At 42.8% G+C, this 23,774-nt stretch overlaps 1 long non-coding RNA gene across 1 annotated transcript in view; it reads left to right on the top strand.

Annotated features, from left to right (window-relative positions):
* The window catches only part of LOC122542651, an 84,507-nt gene extending 63,587 nt beyond the window's left edge, over positions 1-20,920 (top strand). The window contains exons 2-3 of the long non-coding RNA XR_006309847.1: positions 20,164-20,591; positions 20,754-20,920. This is a non-coding gene — a long non-coding RNA (uncharacterized LOC122542651). The remainder of the gene's footprint in view (positions 1-20,163; positions 20,592-20,753) is intronic.
* Positions 20,921-23,774: the final 2,854 nt, after the last annotated feature.

Below are 23,774 nucleotides of genomic sequence, written 5' to 3'. Positions count from 1 at the left end.
CAACTAAGCAGTAACCCACACTGGGTATCCTGCTGTGAGACCCCACTTCTCTGTTACGACTGAGTATGGAGGAATACACCAATGCTCTAATCCCAGTCCAGCATGGGTCATGGTGTAAAATGAACTATTCCCAGTTTCTGAGGTGCCAAATTAAGTGCATTCATCTATATTGGGTTTCAAATTTCAGAAATCAATCAACCAACATTCTTATTAATTCAATTGATGTTTTATTATCAAAATAAAACTTAACCAATGAGTGGTAGGGGAAAGCGAGGACTGCAGATGCTGGAGATCAGAATAGAGTGTGGTGCTGGAAAAGCACAGCAGGTCAGGCAGCATCTGATGAGCAGGAGAATCGATGTTTCAGGCATAAGCCCTTCATCAGCCATTTGACAGTCCCTTATGCTTTTTGCTACTCCACCAATCTTCTTGTCAACTGCAAACTTATTGATCAGACCACCAGTGCCCTCTTCCAAATCATTTATGTATATCACAGACAACAGTGGCCCCAGCACTGACCCCTGTGGAACACCACTGGTCACCTTTCTCCATTTCAAGAAACTCCCTTCAACTACTACTCTGTCTCCTGTTGCTCAACCAGTTGTTTATCCACCTCGCTAGAACATCGTGTGCACAATATGATTTCACTTTCTCCATTAGTTTACCATAAGGAACCTTTTCAAATGCCTTACTAAAGTCCATGTATATGACATCTACAGTCTTTCCTTCATCTATCAACTTGGTCACTTCCTCAAAAAACTTTAACTTGGTAAGGCATGATCTGCTCCGCACAAAACCATATTGCCTATCACTGATAAGGAGAAAGTGAGGTCTGCAGATGCTGGAGATCAGAGCTGAAAATGTGTTGCTGGAAAAGCGCAGCAGGTCAGGCAGCATCCAGGGAACAGGAGAATCGACGTTTTGGGCATAAGCCCTTCTTCAGGAATGAGGAAAGTTTGTCCAGCAGGCTAAGATAAAAGGTAGGGAGGAGGGACTTGGGGGAGGGGCGTCGGAAATGTGATAGGTGGAAAGAGGTCAAGGTGAGGGTGATAGGTGAGACTGGGGTGGGGGCGGAGAGGTCGGGAAGAAGATTGCAGGTTAGGAAGGCGGTGCTGAATTTGATGGATTTGACTGAGACAGGGTGGGGGAGGGGAAATGAGGAAACTGGTGAAATCCGAGTTCATCCCTTGTGGTTGGAGGGTTCCTAGGCGGAAGATGAGGCGCTCTTCCTCCAACCGTCGTTTTGTTGTGGTCTGGCGATGGAGGAGTCCAAAGACCTGCATATCCTTGGTGGAGTGGGAGGGGGAATTGAAATGTTGAGCCACAGGGTGGTTGTGTTGGTTGGTCCGGGTGTCCCAGAGGTGTTCTCTGAAACGCTCCGCAAGTAGCCGGCCTGTCTCCCCAATATCACTGATAAGCCCATTATTTTCCAAATATAAATAGATTCTATCCCTCAGTAACTTCTCCAGCAACTTTCCCACCACTGACATCAGGCTCACTGGTCTGTAGTTACCTGGAATAATCCTACTACCCTTCTTGTACCGGGGGGACAACATTAGCAGCTCTCCAGCCTTCTGGCACCTCACTTGCGTATAAGGATGCTGCAAAGATATCTGTCAGGGCCCCAGCTATTTCCTCTGTCATCTCCCTCAGCAACCTGGGATAGATTCCATCTAGCCCTGGGGATTTGTCTACCAAAATATCCTTTCTACCTAACGTGTCTTCTCTGCTTATGTCAACGTGATCCAGAGCAAAAAACTTCTTTCTCTAATCTCAACATTCATCATGTCCCTTTCCTCAGTGAACACTGATGCAAAGTAGTTATTGAGAATCTCACCCACTTTCTCAGGTTCAATGCTCAACCTTCCTTCCTTATCCTTTAGTGGACCAACCCTTTTTCTAGTTACCTTCTTGCTTCTTAGATATGAATAAAATGCCTTGAGATGCTCTTTATTTCTGCTCGCTCACTAGATGACAGTTGTGGAGATACAGGTAAATTTCTGTTCGATGTGGAAGGACCTTTGGGGCCTTGGATGGAGGTGAGGCGGGAGGTGTGGGTACATGGTTTGCACTTCTTGCTGTGGTAGGGCCAGGTACCGGGAGTGGAGTAGGGCTGGTGGGGTGGGCGTGGATCTGACAAGGGCATCGCTGAGGGAACGGTCTCTCTGGAGCGCTTATAGGGCTGGGGAGGGAAGTATATCCTGAGTGGTGGGCTCTGTTTGTCGGTGGCAGAAGTTGTGATTTGTTTGTAGGTTTATAAGCAGCAATTGCACCTTCTTTTAAAAACTGTCAGTAAAGAAATATACATTTTGTTCTGCTATAAGATGCATTTTGTGAATGTGAATTCGCTGTAATGCGACTGACAAATTGGGGACGCTGTTTCTATAACTTTTAGAATGTGTGTTGTGATTACAGACCAACACTTTAAGCACTGTTTCTAAAGTGTGATTTTTCTATAATGTGGGGTTTCACAAGAACGCAACCATCGCATTATAGAACTACCTGTACATGCTTAACTCCCTAAATGTCCCCAATGCACACTCATTCTCACCATCATGTTCTCTTATGCACACTCTCTGTCGCTCTCTTGCACATGGTCTTTTGCATACTCTCTCTTCCTGACTCTCACCCTACCATGCACATGCTCTCTGCCTCACTCTTGCCCTCTTGTGCATGGTCTATCTCTGCCTCGCTCTTGCAAACTCTTGTACATCCCATCTTTGCAGATATAGTTTGCTCAGGAAATACAATATTGAGGCAACTACATATTGGAATTGCTTTCACATTAGGTTAGTATAAGCAAATATGACACCGAGTATTGGTGTGCTTATCTTCCAAGGTAACAAACACGCTGGATCAACAATGAAATTGAGCTATGTAACATTTGGCTTTCATTTGTACTGTGGAATGTTATCTTCATCCCCACCTCATGCTCTTTCTGTGTGCTGTTTCTCTTCCTCTAGTCTTCCAGCTTGATTCTACATCTGTCACTTGTACATTCCAGAATTTCTTGAAATAGGTTGCGATTTAACAAGAACATGACTTGGTGTGGGGCTGCCCTGGAGTGTTTTTGTTTCCTCTATGACTGGCCTTCACACAGGCACAGCATGTTGTCTGGGAATGGAGGTATTTAACCAGTTGTTAGCTGCAATGATGATGGTAGCATTGACATTTCAGTAGACAGATGAATATAGTTGTTGCAGGCTGGATCCCTCTGAAATCCAGTGAAGCCTCCCAGTCATGGAGTCATAGAGATGTACAGCATGGAAACAAACCCTTTGGTCCAACTTGTCCATGCAGACCAGATACCCTAACCTAATTTTTTTGCTTGATTGTTAGATAATGCCTATAATGGATTAATTACTATTCAAATGTTTGATAGTAGTCTGTTTCTTTTCAAAAACAACCTGATGTTAATACTTTTGAGAAGTCTATATTTCGTCTGCTATAAGATGCATTTCGTCAATGTGAATTCAGTGTAATGCAATTGACGAATTGGGGATGCTGTTTCTACAACTTTTAAAATGTGTGTTGTGGTTACAACACCAACACTTTAAGCGCTGTTTCTGAAGTGTGATTTTTATATAATGCGGGGTTTCACAAGAATGCAACCATTGCATTATAGAAGAACTACCTGTACATGCGTAACCCCCTAATTATCCCCAATACACACTCGTTCTCACCAGCATGTTCTTATGTGCACTCTGTTGCTCTCTTGTACATGGTCTTTTGCATGCTCTCTCTTTCTCACTCTCACCCTCTCATGTTCAGACTGAGTGAATTATTCATGATTATGATTGTTTCTTGGAAATTTGAACAAACAAGTGGTGAGTTCATTTGACAGAATATAACATAATTTGAACAATTTTGAAAATGTGTAAGCTTATTTTAAGTTGATAGATTTGAGCATTAAGAGGGTTTTCATTTTAATTAATGAAATACATGATTGCACTCTGAAAAACAGTAACAAATTCCATTTTTAAAATCCATTTTAATTAAGCAAAATGGTAATGCGAACCAAACATGAAGTTATCAAAACACAATTGTCAAGACAAAGACAATCTACATGAGGCCAGTAATCTGGAGGGCTAGACTTTTATCAGAAAGAGAGAAACTATTTAAACTGTTGATCAATAGGAGGACAAGTGACAGAGTCCTTGTCAAATAATAGTGAGACACATTTTATTGTGAAATAACAGTGGTGCTAACAGCATGCTTAAGTGACTGTGTATGCAGATAAATGCAACAACCCAAAAACTACTTTCTGAGAAATATATTCCTTCAATTGAAGAAGGGTCACTGGACCCAAAACATTAACTACTTTCTCTCCACAGATACTGTGAGACTTGCTGAGTCATTGTTCCTTCAAATGATGCCTGCAAAGACATCTAGATCCTCAATCAAAGACAATAACGTGGTTGGACGAATAGTGGGCTGGGGGCCGGAGCTATGCACACATAAGCAGAACCTTTGGTCCAACTTGTCCATGCTGACCAGATATCCTAAATTCACGATGGCACGGTAGCTCTGTGGTTAGCACTGCAGCCTCACAGCACCAGGGACTCAGGTTTGTTTCCTGCCTTGGGCAACTGCGTAGAGTTTGCACTTTCTCCCTGTGTCTGTGTGGGTTTCCTCCGGGTGCTCCAGTTTCCTCCCACAGTCCAAAGATGTGCAGGTCAGGTGAATTGGCCATGCTAAATTGCCCATAATGTTCGGTGCGTTAGTCAGAGGGAAATGGGTCTGGGTAGGTTACTCTTCAGAGGGTCGGTGTGGACTTGTTGGGCTGAAGGGAAACAGCTGTTTCCACGCTGTAGGGAATCTAACCTAATCTAGTCCCATTTGCCAGCATTTGGCCCATATCCCTTCCTATTCATATAACCATCCAGATTCCCTTTAAATGCTGTAATTATACCAGCCTCCACCATTTCCTCTAGGAGCTCATTCCATACACGCACCACCCTTTGCATGAAAAATTGCCAGGTAAGTCTCTTTTATAAGGTCATCCCTCAGCCTCCGGTGCTCCAGGAAAAACAGCTCCAGTATATTCAGCCTCTCCCTACAACTCAACTCCTCCAACACTGGCAATATCCAGTGTTGAGGCTTAACTGATCAGCCACAATCCCACTGAATAGTGCAGCAGACTCAATGGGCTGAATGGCCTACTTCCACTCCAACATGTTATGGTCAGTTTGAGAAGTCAACTCCTTTGTAATTTCTAACCAATACCCTCGTCACACGCCTTTGCTTGAAAGTTTGACCTGGGTAGACAAACAGGAGGCTGGGAGAATGCAGCATCAAGGGGTGGAGAAGTCCTGCTTTTCTGCTGTGATTTAACACTTTCAGATCATAAAATATTGAAAGAGATTTTTTGAAAAACATTATCTATGCTGAGCAGGCATGAAACACTGGTTGAGTCTCAGGCATGAGAGCCAAGATCTTATTGAACAGTAGAACACCTTGAGGGGCCAAATGGCCTACTTCTGTTCCTGTTTCTTATGTTCTTCTGTTCTTGGATTGATGCCATGCCCACTGTGATGAGAAAGTTGCTATAAATTAAGAATGGATAAAGTGTAGTGCTGGAAAAGAACAGCAGCACACAAGGAGCAAGAGAGTCAATGTTTCAGGCATGACTCTTGAAGGGTTAAGCCCGAAATGTTGATCCTCTTGCTCCTCGGATGCTGCCTGACCTGCTGTGTCTCTCTTAGTGCACCACACTTTATCGACTGACTCTCCAGCATCTGCAGTCCTCACTATCTCCGAGTAATTAAAGAATGTAATGGAAAAGCATCTGAGCAGTTGTTCGTGTGTGGAATGAACTTCCTGAGGAAGTGGTGGATGTGGGTACAGTTACAATGTTTAAAAGATATTTGGATAAGTACATGAGTAAGAAATGTTTGGAGGGATATGGGCCAGGAGCAGGTATGTGGGATTAGTTTAGTTTGGAATTATAGTCGACATGGTCTGGTTGGCCGAAGGGGTCTGTTTCTATGCTCTATGACTCTGTAGAATGGAATTTTGTTCTTTTTGTGCAGCGTCACATTTGTAAGAAGTTAAGAAATTTCAGAATAGCCCATAGTACTGGGTCTCTCCAGTAACAAGTTTGAGAAGATTTCAGCTCAGCAAGCAAACTTACACCCATCTCTCCAGTAACATTAGCTAAACATCTCCCAAAACGTTTAGGCATCACCAAGATTTGGACAACCATTTTCTTGTTTCTCATCACTTATTTTATCCCCTTGCAGCCAAACATGCAACCTGTTCTCTTTCCATCACTATGCCAGACCACTGCATTTTGGGTTGAATTCTTTGCATTAACCCCTAATGTCTTCAGTGATATTTTATTTGATTATGAATCATTCAGACTCGTGTGCCTCATGCATGCAGAAGGTGTAATCTTCTCAATCTCTCAAACCTTTCTCAGAAGTATCCACAAAAGTTCGCACAAACAGTGGGTCTCAAGCCTCTCTAGCCTCAATTTCTGAAAGGCCATTGGAAAGAAAATCCCACCTCAGCCTCCTCCTCAGAGTCAGAGAGGTTCCTCAGCACAGGATGAGGCCATTCGGCCCATCAGTCTGCACCAATCAAAAACAACCACCTCCTTATTCCAACCCTATTTTCTAGCAATTGGCCCACAACCTTGTGTAGGCAGAAATGGGGACTGCAGATGCTGGAGATTAGAGTCAAGGTTAGAGTGGTGCTGGAAAAGCACAACCGGTCCAGTAGCATCCAAGGAACAGTAAAAATCGACATTTCGGGCAAAAGCCCTGATTCCTGATGAAGGGCTTTTATCCGAAACATTAATTTTTTTTCCATTCCTCGGTTGCTGCCTGACCTGCTGTGCTTTTCCAGCACCACTCTAATCTTGACTCTAAACTTGCACGCCTTGGTAACTCAAGTGCACATGTGAAAATAAATGTAATGAGGATTTCTGTCTCTACCTCCCTTTGAGACGGTGAGTTCCAGATTCCCACCACCCCCTTGGTGAAAAGTCTTTCCTCCTATCTCCTTTAAACCACCTCCCCAATATCTTTTCATCATATAATGCCTACAGTGTGGAAGCAGGCCATTCAGCCCATACTGACCCTCTGAAGAGCATCCCACCCAGACCCAACCCCACAACCCTGTAGTTCCCATGGCTAATCCACCTAGCCTGCACATCCCTGGACACAATGGACAATTAAGCACGGCCAATTCGCCTAACCTGCCCATCTTTGGACTGTGGGAGGAAACTGGAGCACCCAGAGGAAACCCACACAGATACTGGGAGAATGTGTAAACTCCACACAGACAATGGCCTGAGGCTGAAATTGAATCCAGGTCGCTGGCGCTGTGAGGCAGCAGTGCTAACCACTGAGCCACTGTGCCACTTTTTAAACCTTTTGGTCATATCCCTCCATCAAGGAGAAAAGTTTTTTTTTCTGTCAATCCTGTATAATTTTGTACCTCTGGCATGTCCCCTCTCAATCTTTTCTGCTCGAAGGAAAATAACTCGAGTCTATCCAAAATCGCTCCTCGTAAATAAAATTCTCCAGCCCAGATAACGTATTGGCAAATCTCCTCGGCACCCTCTCTAGTGCATCTTTTTGTTTTGTACTGGATGCAGCAGGATGAACTGTTGCTCACAATTTCCATTACCATTATTGAACTAATATTTAATTACACCTCCCAAGCAGAGGGGGCGGTGGAGAGGGCAATGTAACAAAAGTTCAGATTTTTGCAATATACTGTACGCCAAAAGTTACTTTTACGAAATACGCTCCCATTAATAGGCAACCTATTGAGTAGCATCATCTCCTTGAGTACTCATTGTACGTGTTCAGTCCAGTTATGTTGCCTTTCAGAAAAATAAAGTGATGGCGCAAAGATAACATGAATTGGTGAGACAGTTCACACAGAGTCAAAAAGGAATCTCAAAGTTTGGAAGAAATGCCACTACTAAATGTGACACCAAAAAGATAAATGGAGAAAGAGAAGGAATCATCTAAGAATACAATTACAGAAACTTAGCAAGTTCAGTCGCAATAATGTAGAAGGTACAAATTAGCACAACATCGAGGGTGGAAGGGTCTGTACTGTTTTATATTCTATGTAGTCTTTATTTTTGTATAATGAAGGATAGAGGGGAAAAAATAAGTGACAGTTATACAGAGAAACATATGAATTCTCGATCTGGGAAGTGCTTCGTGTTAAATGTTAAATTAGCATCTGCTTATCTCTACTGAACAATACAGGTCTTGTTAAATTGTCTTGCATTGCTTCTGTGTCACCATGTATTGTCATGTTAATTCCCTTTGGCTGCAGAAGTTGATTTGCATGGTTTCTGTTGTTGCCATGCAACTAATTGCAGAGGGTGTGTCACATGTACAGCATCGCTTTGGGAAATCATGGAAAATGTTCTGGAATGTCATCCATCCAACCCAATATTAAAGTGAGCTCCTGTTCCTGTGGGCATTGAGGTTTCCATTTTGGCTCCGTATTTGAAGAACAGCAGGGACTTCTCCTGGTTGGTTGGTCCACATTCCTCCCACTAGACTCAGTGGAATTTGAATGTTTTGTGAAATGTTACTGGGACAAAATGGCAGCTGTCATCATTTATCATTCATTCTATCAACTGCTTCACCACGTTTTAAAGCAGTGAGGTGCCACTTCAAAGAAAGGCAAACATTTTTGAATGTACTAGCATTGGCCTTGCTTTAGCCTTCCTGCTTTTGTTTTCCGCAGCTTACATGGTGCAGAATAAAGTCATTCAGCCAAATATGTCAGTCGTGATGTTCTGTAATTCATACGAATCTTCACCATCTCCTGCTCCCCAACATCACCCACCTCTCTCTTATCTAAGCCTTTCACCATATATCTGTATTCTGTTTTCCTTAATACTCTCCTATCTTTTGCTGAAGAAAGAAAAGTGTTTTATTGTTCCCAGCTAGAAATGCCAATAACATTTGAAAAGTGACACATACTAGTTTGACTTGTGTACAGTGCTTGTAAATACATAGAACATAGAACAATACAGCACAGAACAGGCCCTTCAGCCCACTGATCCTCATGTATGCACCCTCAAATTTCTGTGACCATATGCATGTCCAGTAGTCTCTTAAATGTCCCCAATGACCTTGCTTCCATAACTGCTGCTGGCAACGCATTCCATGCTCTCACAACTGTGTAAAGAACCCGCCTCTGACATCCCCTATATACTTTCCTCCAACCAGCTTAAGACTATGACCCCTCGTGTTAGTCATTTCTGCCCTGGGAAATAGTCTCTGGCTATCGACTCTATCTATGCCTCTCATTATCTTGTATACCTCAATTAGGTCCCCTCTCCTCCTCCTTTTTCTCCAATGAAAAAAGTCCGAGCTCAAAATAGACCTCCAGTATGAGGGCTTATGCCCGAAATGTCGATTCTGCTGCTCCTCGGATGCTGCCTGACCTGCTGTGCTTTTCTAGCACCACACTTTTCGACTCTAACCTCCAGCACCTGCAGTTCTCACTTTCTCCAGTATGACCAGTATGTTAATTCTCAAGTATCACTGGTTTTTGTTTTGCTGGCTTCTCTTTATGGGAAGCTTTTTACTTCAACCACTTCCAGTGAGCCACCTCAGAGTTTTCAGTTCTGTGATTGTAAGATTGTGATACCTTTTGATCCATTAATCCAAACCCAACTGTGTTTAAACTTTTTAAGCCCGATAACTTGCCAACAAACACAAGTTTCAGTTTACCTGGATCTGTCCTTTTATTTCTGTGGCCGATGCAATGATTACAGTAAGAAACTGCTCCAAAACATCAAGACTTGCTTTATAACCTTTAATGTTGTCCTTAAGAAGTGGAAATAAGCAGCACTATAAAACATTGGCATGTTTTAAAAATGTTAGATCTGTGAGTTTTTCTGTTTTCCAATTATTCTATTGTTTCCCCTCCATCCTCCTTTTGATTATTTTAACTTTTTAATTGGGGCCATATGTTCCGATTTATCCTTTCCAAGTTTGAAGTTTTCAACTTACATTTCCTTCTGTACTTTACAAATCCAAGTGGTGATGTAAACAATGGGAATAGCATCCACAACACACACTTCCTATTGATTGCCAGAAAATGCTTTGATTTTGCAATCAGGTGCAATGTGTCTAAACACGTTTATAGTCAATGCTCAATTTATTTTTACTCAATGTCCAAAGAGAATCTCCTTGATGGAATTGTTTCACCTTAAATCTTGAAATATTTGATGTTTTTTTATAGAAATACTTCTGCTAGGAATTCAATTTTAATTTATATTTCAATTAGTTGATTATGCATTCAATTATCTATGTATTTATGTATCACCATTCTTGACCATAGGATATTCTAAAACAATTTACTTTTGAAATGCAATTATTGTTGTTATTTTCTTTTGATCACCCTGTTTGGACACGCTTTGATACATCTTTGTTCAGTGAGGAGAGTTGCTGAACAAAGGGACCTGAAAGTGCAGGTTCATAGTTCCTTGAAAGTGGAGCTGTAGGTAGACAGGGTAGTGAAGAAGGTTCTCGCTTTCTCCTAGTGAAGAAGATGCTTGATATGCTTGCCTTTTAATGGCTAGTGCATTGAGTAGAGGAGTTGGAAGGTCAAGTTGCAGCTGTACTGTATATTGATAAGGTCACTTTTGGAATACTGCATTCACATCTGGTCTCCTTGCCAACAGAAGGATGTTATGAAACTTGAAAGTGTTAAGAAAAGGTTTACAAGAATGTTGCTAGGGTTGGAAAGTTTGAGCTATAGGTAGAGGTTGAATAAGCTGTGGCTATTTTCTCTGGAGCATCAAAGGCTGAGGGGTGACCTTATAGAACTTTATAAAATCATTAGGGGCATGGATAGGGTAAATAGCCAAGGTCTTTTACCCAGGGTAGAGGAGTCCAAAACTAGAGATCATAGGTTTAAGGTGGGAGGGAAAAGAGGTAAAAGAAATCTAAGGGGCAACCTTTTCTCACAGAGGGTAGTGTGTGTATCAAGTGAGCTGCCAGAGGAAGTGGTGGAGAATAGTAAAATTACAACATTTAAAAGTGCACATGAATAGGAAGGGTTGAGAGGGATGTGGGCCAAATGCTGGCAACGGGACGAGATTACGATATGGTCGGCATGGACGAGTTGGACCAAAGGGTCTGTTTCTGTGCTGTACAACTCCATGATGAAGTGGGGCTTGAAGCAGAATTTTCTGACCCAGAGGTCGGGTGGGCACCAGTACACCACAAGACCCCTCAATCACTGTTGCGATGCAGTAAATGCTGCAAGCAATCTCCCACAATCAGAAATGTGAAAGCAATAAGAAAATCCGTGATGTTGATTTAGGGAAAGATATTGGCCGGATTGCTACCTAACATCAGGATCTTTTATATCCACCTGAGAGACCAGATGGAGCCTCACTCATATTATCTGTAATGGACTGCATTTAAATTCCTCACCTGCTTTGTTGGACTTCCAACTTATGTCCCTGAATTATTAGTTAAATCTCCAGGTCACTACTCCCACTGTGTGACCAGTCCTGCTGATGATTTAAGGTTTTGATGTACAATTAACCTGTAGAAATGGCTTTTCAGTACAAAAGCATTAAACTATTGTCTTGTGGGCATATGGATTTCCCAGCTGTGTAGTGTACTCCCTTGATAACCAGAAATGATTCATTGCCTGGTTGTTGTATTGATAGAGTCATCATGCCTTTGTTAAATAATTTTGGAAGATGCTATCTGAACTACGATGGCAGTGCTGTTTTATTTGAAATGCGTTTTGTAGGGATTCTCAATTATGCAAAGTTACTATCAGAGCACACATTTGTCAAAGGAGAAAGTGAGGACTGCAGATGCTGGAGATCAGAGTTGAAAGGTATGGCACTGGAAAAGCACAGCAGGTCAGGCAGTATCTGATGGGCAGGACAGTCAATGTTTCGGATATAAGCACTTCATCAGGAATAGGAGAAAGTGAGGACTGCAGATGCTGGAGATCAGAGCTGAAAATGTGTTGCTGGAAAAGCGCAGCAGGTCAGGTAGCATCCAAGGAGCAGGAGAATCGACGTTTCGGGCATGAGCCCTTCTTCAGGAATGAGGAAAGTGTGCCAAGCAGGCTAAGGTAAAAGGTAGGGAGGAGGGACTTGGGGGAGGGGCGTTGGAAATGCGAGAGGTGGAAGGTGGTTAAGGTGAGGGTGATAGGCCGGAGTGGGGATGGGGGCGGAGAGGTCAGGAAGAAGATTGCAGGTTAGGAAGGTGGTGCTGAATAACCTGATGAAGGGCTAATGCACAAAACGTCGATTCTCCTGCTCCTCGGCTGCTGCCTGACCTGTGCTTTTCCAGCGCCACACTTTGATATTTGTCAAAGCCACCTCCCTGTTGTTAGATGTCAATTTTGGATGTCGAAACTGGAAATTCAAGTTTGTGACATTAACATGAATTTTTTGTATTTTTGACATAACTTGCAAGAATGATTAACAGTCTGAATTTACAGAGTAAGATCTTGTGGATTGCTCTTGACCAGAAACTGAACTGGACTAGCTATATACGAACTATTGCCACAAGACATGGTCAGAGGCTAGGAATCCTGCAGTGAGTAATTCATCTCCGGACTCCCCAAAGTTTGTCCACTATCTCAAACGTTCAATGTAAGAGTGTAGGAGCAAATTACTGCAGATGCTGGAATCTGAGTTGAAAACAAAAAAATGCTGGAGATCACAATGGGTCGGGCAGCATCAATGGGAGAGAAAGCAAGCTAATGTTTTGTGTCTAAACTGATTGAATGATTGGGTGATTTTGAATGGCCTATTTCTGACACCTATAACCTATGAATCATAAGTGTAGGATTATGTTTCAGTTGTAAACCAACCATAATGATGCTCGAAAGATGAAATATATGGAAGTGTACCAGATGTTCTAGTAAACAATTCCAGGGTTTTATTGATTTCATTGTCCTCCTTAGAATTCCATCCCCATTGGTGATCAGCATGTGAAGACCAATGTGCTGTCATCGCTGTCGAAGTTCCAGTTTGAACCTGCATTTTTCAAACCCAGTACCCCTCCATTCACTGGTCCTTTCTATCGCTGTGATTTCTCATCTAGCAAATTCTGAAATCTCTGTACTCCTCCACTTCTGACTTCTTGGAAACCTTGATTTTCATCGCTTCACCATGCGAGGCCATTTGCTCAGCTGCCTTGGACCTTAACCCTTGTGTTTCTCTGCCCTCCTCCTCTTCCAAAGTCAGCCGGTCCGAAACTTTTAGCCGCCTGCCCTTATTACTCCTTATATAACAAATTATCCGCACGTGCATGTCTTTTGAAGTCTTTTGCAAGTACTTAGGGTGCTATACCAATGCAAGTCTGCTGCTGTTGGAGTAGCAAATCCATCTATTTACCTGAGTTGAGGGATAACTGGCTAATGTCCAAAAGACTTTCAGCTTCATTTTCAAAGTTTCCTGTAATCCAACAGGCTGTATCAAGACTTTAGGCGAAAGTGAGGACTGCAGATGCTGGAGATTAGAGTCAAGATGAGAGTGGTGCTGGCAAAGCACAGCAGGTCAGGCAGCATCCGAGGAGCAGTAAAATCAGCGTTTTGGGCAGGAGCCCTTCATCAGGAATTGTATCAAGACTTTGTTAAAGCTGGCTTTGCATATGACAGTGATTGATGCACAGCAGCATGATTGATGGCATACATTTCATTTTAATTAGAACCCTTACAAAACAAAGAGTGATTTGCAAGTTAACTGTGTTGCAAAATGTTTCTGAAAGAAACAAAATTGTCAGTTGAACCTGAGCCAGGACAAAGCCTGAGAATTTGTATGTTAACCCCTATGGACTATTGCACGCACCTCTCTTAAAAATGCTGTTTGGAAATGAATTGCAAGACAAAGTTTGAATTAATTATTAAGCTGACAGTGTTTGTCATGGCTGCAAATTGCGAACAGCCAAGAGTTCCCAAAACACACGTCACATTCCTTGCTGTCCTGATTTAAAAAGAGACATTGAAAGACTGGAGACTAAGTAAAGCTGGTGTGATATAGGAAGAAGACGGAAGTCATTCAGTGAGACCCCAGCTGACCAGTAACCTGGCTCCGCAAATACTGCATGCCCTCATATCCCTCCATTATTGCTGCATCCATTTTGTGGCTCAAAACAGACTCTCTGCTTCACTGAAAACAAATGCTGAAGATCACAGCAGGTCAGGCAGCGTCCACGAAGAGACAGCAGGCTAATGTTTCGAGTTGAGATGACTTCTTCATCAGAGCTGACATGAAGCGTGGAGGTAACAGCATCTATGCAATAATGTGGGGTGGGGGCGGGAGGGTGAAGTGCTGGTGGAGAAAGGATGTTGAGAGAGTAGGTGGGAATGTGAGAATAGCAGATCAGTGGTGTGAAGATTAGAGTGGTGCTGGAAAAGCACAACAGGTCAGGCAGCATCCGAGGAGCAGGAAAATCAACGTTTCGGGCAAAAGCCCTCATCAAGAATGATGAAGTCCCCATGATGAAGGGCTTTTGCCTGAAACGTTGATTTTCCTGCTCCTCGGATGCTGCCCGATCTGCTATGCTTTTCCAGCACCACTCTAATCTTGACTCTAATCTCTAGTACCCCCCTCCACCTAGAACAATGATGTGTATCATTGTCAGACTGGACACACCATTGTTCTGCCATTCTCGCATTCCCATCACTTAATCTGAACTATCAGCATCATAGAATCCCTACAGTGTGGAAACAGGCCCTTTGGCCCAACAATCCACACCACTCCTCCTAAGAGTAACCTACCCAGACACATTGCCCTGCCCTATTATCCTACATTTATCCCTGACTAATGCACCTAATCTACACATCCCTGAATAATAGGGGCAATTTAGCACAGCCAATTCATCTAACCTGCATATCTTTGAATAGGGGGAGGAAACCAGAGCAGCCGGAGGAAACCCACATAGACATGGGGAGACCGTGCAAACTCCATACTGTCACCTGCGGCGGGAATCGAACCCAGGTCCCTGGCACTGAGGCAGCAGTGTGAACCACTGAGCCACCATGCCACCCCAAAAGACTGGCGCCGGTAACAAGGGACCACAACTGTTTCTGCCGAGAACATCCTTTGTTCCCCAGCATTCCAACTGCTGCATTGATGCTGCTCCCTCTACACTTCATGTTAGCTCTGATGAAGAGTTATCTTGACTCGAAATGCTATCTTGCTCTCTCTCCATGGATGCTGCCTGACCAGCTATGACCTCCACTATTTGCTGTTTGTAGTAGAGATTCCAGCATCTGCAGTAACTTGCTCCCTCTCGCTTTATTGTATTGTCTATGTGATTAACTCTGACAAAGTGTCTGGGAAATCACTGATTAATCTGCTCATGGAGCTTGTTGAGCACATCCCCTTGGTGGCAGGCAACGCCCTTCCCAGCTGAAACTCATCACCTGAGCCCTGCTCTTATGGCACTGTGGTAGTGTCCTTTACTTTGATCTAGGAGGCCTGAGTTCAAGTCCCATCTGTTCCAGAGGTATGCAAAACCATTGCTGAGCTGGTTGATTTGAAAATAGATTAATTATGAGCAGTATTTGGGGGATGAAACAGCTCCAGTGGATTCCATTCCCCTTAATGGTCTTTGCAGGTAAATATTGAATTGGTTACACCAGTGTTTTTAACTAGTGTGGTTAGTCGTTTTAAAGAAAATGCAAAAATAAAGTCACAGTGATTTTGGTGGTGGGAAGGTTGTTCAATTGTGTGTAATAGCACTACAGCATACAGAAAATAAAACAGACCCAGGAATGGACAGTGGTGGTGTCCCTATCTCTAGACCTTGGGTTCAAGTTCCACCTGAGCATAATGATACATATATTTGATTCAGAAAATATTGGGCTATACGTTAGCGTGGTGGTATAAACCAGTAGTTCTGGGATTACAGGTATTTTGCAGCACGATTTGGCAATAATGTCGCAGAAGAATTAGGGAACAATATTTTGGAGAATGCTTCTCTCTGTTGGCAACAGTGCAATTCCAGTGGGCATTGGTTGACGCGCTTCATTCTGCACATTTGCCAATATCAGCTGTTGACCGAGTAGCTTTCTGTGAGAGGTAATGTACAGAGAGCAGCTTTCTTACACTTTTTAAATTCACTTTTGTTTTGCTAATAAATATGATTTCAACCTTTATTCAGGCTGTGCTATACTTTGCGTTAGGCCTTCGGGTGATTTTTGAGCGATCGTGAGTGATATTTTCTGCTGGTCTATCCCTAACCCCACTTTTCCCATAGGCCCCATTATTTCTATTAAGTGATTTTCTATTAAGCAAGGTTTCACAGGAACCCAACTACAGCGTTACAGGAGAACTACCTGTATGACTGGCCTAGTATCCCAGAGTCCCTTTGGTTCAAATCATATGATGAAATGTAAATTCAGTAAAACATCTGGAATTAAAAGCTAACCTCATGGTGACCCTGTTTGGATCGTTAGTTGTTGTGAAAAACCATCTGCTTCACATCTATCCTTCAGGAAAATAATCTGCTCTCCTTATCTGGTCTGGCCTACATGAGACTTCAGATCCACAGTGGTGTAATTAGACAAAAAAATGCATAAACAGGGTTATGAGCAATTGCACACCCTTTTTAGTTATTTAAAAACCCTTTTGTTGTGTTTCTAGTCGCACTTCAGACCCACGTTCCTGACCCCTGCCACCTGTTGTGGAGAGGTGTGGACAGATCAGAGGGTCTGGGTCTCTTGGGTCTGCTCCAGGGCCTGGCCTGGCTGGCTATAAAAAGGTCTGGGCAGCAGCTTGCAGTGGGAGACATGTCTGCCAACTATCTCCTCCCTTCCACGGTTACATTTGTGCCTAGGTGACCTTGGAGATCCAACATGCAGTGTCATCAATACTCTTGATGCCTTCACAGAGAGGTGGGCACTGGGGTGGTGGTGGGGGAGTGGAATATACAGTGCTTTATCTCCCCTCTCCAACTCCATTTTGATTTCGCCCCTTCCTTCTCTCCCGACACGAATCCTACTTTTTGACTGCTCACAATGTCCATGTTGTGCTTCGCTTTGTAAACTTCTGATTGGCTGCATGGGTGATTACCACTGGTGGTTAATAGTTTGAAAAAAAGGTTGTAGTGATTTGGTGGTGGAGGTGCTGTTTTGTGTGTGTGTGTGTGTACGTGCTTCTGAATATAAAAATAGAAAACAGACCCTGGCTTAGTCTGAAAATTCCCAATCTCGTCTGATCTTTGAAGCTAAGCCAACTCAGCCCTTGTTTGTACTAGGATGGGAGACCACCTGGGTGTACTAGCCAGAGTAGAGGGTCTCTTATGATGCAGCGGTAGTGTCCCTATCTCTGAGCCAGGAAACCTGGGTTGAATTCTCGCCTGCACAGGGGTCTTTCTTAACAACTCAACGGGTGGATTCAAAACAAAAGCAGACCCAAGAGAGTTCTTATGACACAGCTGTAGTTTCCCTACCAGAGAGCCAGAAGATCTAGGTTCATATCTTACCTGCCCCGATACACTGATTGGGTTGATTTTAAAAATATCGAGAAAACTGACCCAAGTGTTATTATTTGCCTACTATTGCAACAGGACCTCAGCAGATGCCATCTCCCTGGCCCTACACTCATCTGTGAAAAATCTGGAAACAAGGATACCTATGTCAGGCTCCTACTCGTTGACTGCAGCTCTGCCTTCAACACCATAATTCCAACCAAACTTATCTCCAAACTCTGAGACCTAGGTCTCTGCTCCCCTCTCTGCCACTGGACCCTCAACTTCTGACCCACAGACCACACTCAGTGGGGATAGACAACAATACCACCTCCGTGACAATCCCCAACACTGGCATACTCAGCCCCTTACTCTACTCCCAATACACTCCTGACTGTGTGACCGAAGTTTATCCGAACTTGCTGATGATACCGTCACTGTAGGCTGGATCTCAAACAATAATGAGACAGAATACAGGAAAGAGATAGAGTACCTTGTGGTGTGGTATAAAGGTAACAATCTCTCCCTAAAAGTTTGCAAAACTAAAGAGCTGCTCGTTGACTTCAGGAAGCAGGGTGGGGGGCACGTCCATGTCTGCATCAATGAAGCTGAAGTGGAGATGGTCGAGAGCATCAAGTTCCGAGGAGTGAAGATCATGAACAATTCCATCCATGATGTGACAGTCAAGAAAGCACAACAGCATCTCTACTTCCTCAGGAGGCTAAGGAAATTCAGCATGTCCATAAAGACTCTTACCAAATTTTTATAGTTGCACCAACGAAAGCATTCTATCCAGATGCATCATGGTATGACAACTGCTCTACCCAGGACCATAAGAAACTACAGAGAATTATGAACATAGCCCAGTCCATCAAGCAAGCCAACTTTCCATTCATTGACTCCGTCAAACTTTCTCACTCCTTTGGAAAGTCAGACAATATAATCAAAGACCCCTCCCACTCCAATTATAAACTCTTCTAAACTCTTCCGTCAGGCAGAAGATACAAAAGTTTAAACGCACATACCAACAGATTCAAGAACAGCTTCTTCCCTGCTATTAATAACTTCTGAACAGACATCTCAAATTTCAAATTTAATGTTGACGTCATCTTTTGTGCACCTTCTTTGAAGCTGTAACATTGTATTCCTCACTCCACTTTATTCCTCTGGTGTGCTTTGTATGGTATGATCTGCCTGTACTGCACACAAAACAAAACCTTTCACTGTACCAAGTACATGTGACAATAATAAATAAAACCACATTGTGTGTGTATATGTGTGTATGTGTGTAAATGAAACAGACCTAGGAATGAATCCCTTTTTTGTATGCAGAAATGATTTTGATCATTCCCATTACTTCACCCTTTTCCTGAGCCCTGGTAAGAAAAGCCTTTTCGAGTGCTGATCAAATTTTCTTTTCATGCTCCCTATGCTTTCAAATAATTCATTCCAGCTTCTAATAGCCCACTGCACTTAAAAAAGGAAGTGATTGTTTTTGTTGTCTCCTGTACCATTGACATTGGAGTCCTCAGGTTCTTGACCCTCCCACCAGTTGGAACAGTCTCTCTCCAGTGACTGCATCGACATCCTTGCGGGATTTAGGTGACACTATCAGGGATGCTTTCAACTCTCAATCATAACGGGTGGCACAGTGGCTCAGTGGTCAACAGTACTGCCTCACAGCACCAGGGACCTAGGTTTGCCTCTAGCCTCAGGCAACTGTCTGTGTGGAGTTTGCACATTCTCAATGTGTTTGTGTGGGTTTCCTCCCACAGTCCAAAGATGTGCAGGTTAGATGGATTGGCCATGGGAAATGGGTTATAGGGGTAGGGAAGAGTCTGCATGTGATGCTCTTCAGAGGGTTGGTGTGGAACCGATGGGCTGAATGGTCTGTTTCCACAGGGATTCTATGATCTATCAATCTTTGTTTTAAAATGAACAATTAATGAAGTGCCACAGACAATAGTGATTCCAATTGCACATGTCCTGCAGGATTATCCAAAGGAAGAAATGTGATTTATCCTCCATTGGTAAATACAGGGAAATTCAGTGAATGGGCATAATTGTAGAGTAATGAAAATGTAATACATCATTGGATTGAGTTGAATACTCCCTAAATTTGTGTTGAGTCTCCATTTTGTACAGCAAAGAGCAGCAACTTCTGTTAGTTAATCCTGAAGCTTTCTTGGTCAACATTCATATTTATATAGTTAAATTAAGTTTACTTTAATCAAATAGTTTATAACTGTTTAAGGGGAGAGTGAACAAATATTTGAAGCAATGGAAAATTGAGTACGAGGTGCTGGGATGTGTTTTAAACTGCGTCTGCTAATCCATTTCTGTGCCATACATTTCCATGATTTTAATTGGTCAGCTCAGTGGTTAGCACTGCTGCCTCACAGTGCGAGGGACCTGGGTTCAATTCCAGCCTCAGGCGACTGTGTGGAGCTTGCACATTCTCCCTGTGTTCTGTGTGGGTTTCCTCTGGGTGCTCCGGTATCCTCCCACAGTCCAAAGCTGTGCAGGTTAGGTGGATTGTCCATGATATATTGCCCATAGTGTCCAGAGATGTGCAGACTCGGTGGATTAGCCATGGAAACTGCAGGGTTACAGGGTGGGGTCAGGATGGGATGCTCTTCAGAGGGTCAGTGTGGACTTGATGGGCTGAATGGCCTGCTTCCACACTATAATAATGCACTCTCTAATTTTATACCCCTAGATCGACATCTCCACATTTATTGAGGCTTAACTAAAAACAAAATACTGCAGATGCTGGAAGTCTTAAAGGCAGAAAGTTTGAAAGAGACTCTGCAAGTTCTGGCACCATCTCGGAACATGGAAACAGAGTTAATGGTTTGAGTTTGGAATGACTGTCCGCATTTAGCTCGCCAATTTTCTTTGTTATTTAGAAATTGGCACATATCCTGTGAATTTTAATCTCTGTTATCTGTTCTTGAAATGCCTTGGCTTGATTTGTTTTCTTTCTACATTGCACTCATGCAGAAAGCAAACAGTGCGGGAAGGAAGCTGTGTGTATTTTAAAAGAAAAGGCGATGGCCATTCTGCCTTCAGTCCCATTTTATTGGACCATGCTAAATCTGAATCTTAATTCCATCCACCTGTCAGGATTCTGTAACATAAGTTAGGGTGTAGCAATTATGCAGTGTACTTCCTGAAAAGGAAACCTGTAACAATTGGAATAAGGGCTAGTGGATCTCATTGACTGAGATCTCTGATTGTTAACTTGGGCCAATCAGGGAGCCATGGCTGACAGATATAAACAGGAGATTCAGAGTCTTCTCAGTTTAGGTGTAGCAATTATGCAGTGTACTTCCTGAAAAGGAAACCTGTAACAATTGGAATAAGGGCTAGTGGATCTCATTGACTGAGATCTCTGATTGTTCACTTGGGCCAATCAGGGAGCCATGGCTGACAGATATAAAAGGAAACTAGGTGTGTCAGGTTGGACCGAGAGCCGGAAGGGGCACAGGGTGGGCTACCTTAGAGTGGGCGGAAGGTGGGAGGGACGGGTGGGTTGCTGGGGGAAGGTAGCTGTGTTTTATGTACTTTTCTATGTAATTGGAGTGTCTAATATACACTTGTCATTGTTACTGTTTTGTGATGACTGAAACTGGGATTTGAGGTTTGTCCTCATTTCCCTGAAAACTTGTTGAATGGTAGGGTTTGGGGACTGGCTTTGCTGTCCCTTTCCCCTGTAAATTGCTGTTTCTTGTATACCGCTGTTTATGTTAACTGTTTGTTTGTAATTTGTACTGGTTAATGAAATTTTAAAAAATAAACAGGAGCACTAGCTTTCGGAGTACTGCTCCTTCATCAGGTTCATAACCACCTGATGAAGGAGCAGCGCTCTGAAAGCTTGTGCTTCTAAATAAACCTGTTGGACTATAACCTGGTGTTGTGTGATTTTTAATTTTTCCTGGTGTAGAGCTAATGTATTGACTCGCCCTCCTACTAGCAAGTTGGTAAAGTCAAGGCAGAGCTAAAAATCGAACCCAGATGAGAAAGGGTTATGTCGAAAATGCATATTTCCTCCTGGTGATGTCTTTCACATCTCCAGTTAACACCTCTATAATCAAAACTCAACCAAACCATTAACATTGTTTCTGGAGTTAGCAACTATTCTCTTCATTATTAACTCTGCGGCAGATTTTTACCTGAAAGTTTTTTAATCATGCCTCCCAGATTTAAGTCCAACTCATTCATATATGTACAACAAAAAGCAAAGGACTCCACACAGAGACTTGTGAAATGTCACTGAAAACCACTTTTTAGTTTCAAAAACATCCATTGACCAATGCTCTTTGTCTCCTTTTGCTGAATTAATTATGGATCCAACTTGTCACATATCCCTCTATCCTGTGGGTTTTTACTTCCCTGACCAGTCTAGTCCATGTGATCTTGTCAAATTCTCACCAAGATGTTGCGGTGGCACAGTGGCTCAGTGGTTAGTCCCCTCTCAGTGCCAGGGACCCTGGTTCAATCCCACCCTTGAGTTACTCTGTGTGGAGTTTGCATCTTCTCCCCATGTCTGTGTTGGTTTCCTCCGGGTGCTTCGGTCTTCTCCCACAGCCCAAAGATGTGCAGGTTATGTGGATCGGCCATACTAAATGGAGGGTTATGGGGATGGGGATGGTCTGGGTGAAATGCTCTTCGGAGGATTGGTATAGACTTGATGGGCCTAATGGCCTACTTCCACATTGTTGGGATTCTATGATTCATGTGGACAACATGTACTGCATCACTCTGCTTCATCATTTTCGTAACTACCACAAAATACAAAACCTGGCTGTAACAAGACCAGGCGAAAGTGAGTACTGCAGATGCTAGAGATCAGAGACAAGATTAGAGTGGTGCTGGAAACGCACAGCAGGTCAGGCAGCATTCAAGGAGGAGGAAAATCATGTTTCAGGCAAATGCCCATCCTTCGGGCTTTTGCCTGAAATGTCGATTTTCCTGCTCATCGGATGCTGCCTGACCTACTGTGCTTTTCCAGCACCACTCTAATCTTGTAACGTGATCATACAGACTACCCTGATGACACTGTACCTTAGTTACTGAGGCAGGCACTGAGCCACCACCAAGCCTCATGTTATCTTGTCTTGCAAACTTATTGTTATTTCTTCACCTGGAACTTCTTCCTTTAACAGTCCTAAAGCACATGGTTCAAGAAGGCAGCTCACCACCACCTTCTCTGGGATAGTTTGGGATGGGCAATAAATGCTGGCTGAACAAATTACTGAACAGATAAGTAAGAAAAAAAAAAGTTGATTGTATTTCTCAGAGTTGAATTGAATAATTTGCAGAACACTGAAGCTGGCCTGATCAATCAGTAGTTAATTGGTCAGTCCCTCATGCAGTTTTAAAACAATGGGGCAACACTCAATCTTCTGGTACCTCAGAAGGATTGTGCTGCTCATTGGGTCATCTCTTAGATATTGGTATCGATATACATTTATTAACATTTATGTGTAGCGTTAGTCACACTGCGTATAATAAGTTTACCCAGTCTGTTGGATATGTAACAAAAACATTGCAATAAACGTGCCCAACTATCCATTTGGAATTTGTTCGCTTATTCCCATCTTTACCCAATTATCTCTTGGTTTCCTTTGTACTGTCCTATAACTCGCTTCAAGCTGGGAATATGGGAATGAAATCCTTTTCAATTCCTGTTAAACATTTATGCTGTTAGTAGGAGGTGACCAGCTCCCTTTTGAAAGAGCTCCCTTGAAGCTGCCTCATGTAATTCACAAGTTCCATGATACTGAGTAGAAACAAACTCAAAGAAAGCGCCCAAGTGCATACTGCCTAATTATTAACTTTTAATAAATCATTATAGAATAAGTAATAAATAATGCATAACAAATCTAAATTGATTCATATATGCGCTTGAAAGAACTCCCACCTTCTACGTTTGGATTATTTTACATTCTGTGAATGAACTGTTACAAGGAATTGTCAATTGTACTGACTTTCCATTTTGCTTTTTACATTTATAAGTTTCAGTTCTCTTTTGGCTGGTTGTCATTTGATTCGTATCTGCTTGGCCTTGTTTTAAAGCTGATGTTTCCCCCTATGTTTCGGATTTCTTCCTCTTTCCCACCTCCAATTCAGCCACACTATTCCTGAGAATCCCAATATATTGTTGCACAACTTTTGTTTTGTCCGTTATGGATTACTACTGTTGTGGATTAGGCCAAAGCACTCAGCCCAGAGCAGCCAGCCTAGGCCATAACTTTGCAATTTGTTTTGGTATGTGTACAGTGAAAATTACCCGAAGTTACCGAGGTTGACGACCAGGTTTTAAAA

This window comes from Chiloscyllium plagiosum, chromosome 40 (assembly GCF_004010195.1).
Source record: "Chiloscyllium plagiosum isolate BGI_BamShark_2017 chromosome 40, ASM401019v2, whole genome shotgun sequence".
NCBI lineage: Eukaryota > Metazoa > Chordata > Chondrichthyes > Orectolobiformes > Hemiscylliidae > Chiloscyllium > Chiloscyllium plagiosum.
Note: the sequence above shows the minus strand (reverse complement) of the source record. Positions and strands in the feature narration are given on the sequence as shown.